Source organism: Pezoporus flaviventris, unplaced genomic scaffold (genome assembly GCF_033815535.1).
Source record: "Pezoporus flaviventris isolate CSIRO_AGI_PZ_B2104156 unplaced genomic scaffold, CSIRO_AGI_Pfla_v1 ptg000085l, whole genome shotgun sequence".
Lineage (NCBI taxonomy): Eukaryota > Metazoa > Chordata > Aves > Psittaciformes > Psittacidae > Pezoporus > Pezoporus flaviventris.
In genome coordinates, this window is record NW_026892633.1 from 318,376 (window position 1) to 321,405 (window position 3,030).

Sequence of the window (3,030 nt, forward strand, 5' to 3'; positions counted from 1 at the left end):
TGGAATACCTCTTTAGATAGTTTGGGTCAGGTGTCCTGTCTCTGCTTCCTTATGGCTTCCCATGCCCCTCCTCACTGGTAGAGCACGAGACTGAGAAACTCCTTAATCGGGGTAAACGTTACTTAGCAAGAACTAAAAACATCGGTGTATTACCAGCACTGTTCCCAGACTAAAGTTGAAAACACAGCACTGCACCAGCTACTAAGAAGGAGAAAAATGACTGCTACTGCTGAGCCAGGACAGATATTGTAAGGGACCATGCTTTTTCTGGACAAAAGCACTCTGATGAATCAACTTTAAACCTCAGCAATTTTATGCAGCTTTTAGATGTAAAATTTCCAATGTGTGGTATGTAACAAATTCTGTGCTGCTTCTTTTTTCAACCAATTTCAGGTCATAAGGATAGATGGCTACTGCCCAGTCTATGAGAGGGACTTCAAGGAGCTCCCTTGATTAATAGGCAATGTACATCAATGTACAAAAAATGCCAATCCTAGCTACAGAGAGCAATAGGCAGCAGGGAAAACTGAGTATAGAAAGAGAGAGATTAAAAGTTATAAAAATTAAATGAACTGAACTGCTATCCTTTACAGTTTGCTATAAATATGGAATTTATTATGTGATGTCAGCTGAAGGCATGTTTAATCTTGGCAAAAATAGCTAATTGGGCCAATGAATGATGGCCCCATGATTAGCTTCTAACTATGTATAACCCCGACATCTTAAGGGAAGGAAATCACGAATTTCGTATTGCCTCATGCTTAGCGCACTTGTTAGAATAGAGACATCACATTATATCTGAAGCCCCCAGTATCTTACTACTAATGATACTTGTGGCTATCATTAATTCTCCCAAGTATTAGAGGCGTTCAGAATCAACTCATAAGTCTGATTTAACATATGGTACAAATCATTTGCATACTTTTTTTTCAGAACTGCTTTTTAACACAGTAAAAACTTATAATGCTCAGTATCTTGCAGGAGAAAGAGAAAGCTTAGCAACTTCATAGCGTGCCATTTCTAAATACACTTCTGCTGGGTTTTCTAAATAACTTGCTTTTAATACAATGCTTTCATAGATTTGATAACTGTACTTGGTTTGTGTGGCAAGGTTTTGGTAGTGGGGGGTGCTACAGGGGTGGTTTCTGTGAGGAGCTTCTAAAAGCTTCTATGATAGAGACAGTGCCAGCCAGCTCCAGGACAGACCCACCACTAGCCAAGGCTGAACCAATCAGCAACAGCGGCAGCACCTCTGGGCTAACATATTTAAGAAGAGGGGAAAAAACTGCTGTGCAACAGCAGCCAGAAGAGAGGAGTGAGAATATGTAAGATAAACAGCTCTGCAGACACCAAGGTCAGTGAAGGAGGGGAGGAGGTGCTTCAGGCACTGGAGCAGAGATTCCCCTGCAGCCCATGGTGAAGATCATGGTGAGTCAGGCTGTTCCCCTGCAGCCCATGGAGGTTAACAGTGGAGCAGATATCTACCTGCAGCCCATGGAGGACCCCAAGCCAGAGCAGGTAGATGTGCCCAAAGTAAGCCTTGATACTGTGGAAACCCATGCTGGAGCAGGCTCCTGGCAGGAACTGTGGACATGGGGAGAAAGGAGACCGTGCTGGAGCAGGTTTGCTGGCAGTACTCATGACCTTGTGGGGGACCCACACTGGAGAAGTCTGTTTCTGAAGGACTGCACCCTGTAGAAGGGACCCACGCTGGAGCGGTTCATGAAGAACTGCAGCCTGTGGGAAAGACCCACTTTGGAGAAGTGCATAGAGAACTATCTCCCATGGAAGGGACCCTACACTGCAGCAGGGGAAGAGTGTGAGCAGTCCTCCCCCTGAGGAGGAAGGAGTGGCAGAGACAAGTGTGATGAACTGCCACTCGGGGGGGATGAGGTAGAGAATTTGGGAGTAAAGTTGAGCTTGAGAAGAAGGGAGGGATGAGGGGAAGTTGTTTTAAGACTTAATTTCTATTTCTCATTATCCTTGTCTGATTTGATTTGTAATAAATGAAACTAATTTCCATGAGTTGAGTCTGTTTTGCCTGCAAAGGTAATTGGTGAGTGATCTCTCCCTGTTCTTATCATGAACCACAGGCTTTTCATTATATTTTCTCTCCCCTGTCCAGCTAAGGAGGGGGAGTGATAGAGCAGCTTGATGGGCATCTGGTGTCCAGCCAGGGTCAACCTGCCACATTAACCAAAGATGAAAAACCACAAAGCATTTGCACAAGAAGATTTTTAATAACAATTTGTTAATTGATTTGCTTTGCCTTAAATATGTTTAAACTGAGCTCTTCAGTAATTGATACTGACAGCAGTTTTATTATCAGATGATGAATTACTGTACAATACTGCTGTCTGTCTTTACCTATTGTTGCTCTCTCCAATCAAAGGAGTGGGATGAATATAGAAAGAAATCTGTTTTCTAGAGTTTTTGTTTTCACATTCCCAATAATTCCCCAAGTTCTTTAAGAGAATATTGCATAAAGTGCCAGAAACATCAAAATGACCAAAGCAGTATTTCAGGAAAATACATGTAGATGAGCTAAACTGTCTGTTCTTCAGACTTTTAGCTTTCTGTGCATGAGTGGACTGGCTGGAAAACAGCAGTGCAGCTGTACATTTTTGTATCAATACTTTCCAGGCTGCTCTGAAAGTTGGATTTGCTGAAATTAATTAAGTAAAAGAAAAACAGAAGATGAGAAGATGTGACATTTTGTTCACTATTTCATCTGGCCTTTCTTGCATTGCCTAAACTGCAAAATGGTAGTTACTGGAAGATCTAGGAAGCAGGTTTTGTTCCTCCAGGTCTGTGTCTAGGGAAGCCATGCCAGTTTTGTAAAAGGCTTAGAAAGGGAACTTTGCAACATGTTGCAAAGGAAGATAACATATCATACACACGAGCACATACAGCATTACAAGTGTGAAAGCAGAAAATAGCTCTTCCTGAAAGACCTTAGCTAACAATTCCCAGCTTCACGGGGACTACTTTATGCAAGATGCAAGGCTTCAAGGCATGAGTGAGTGAAAT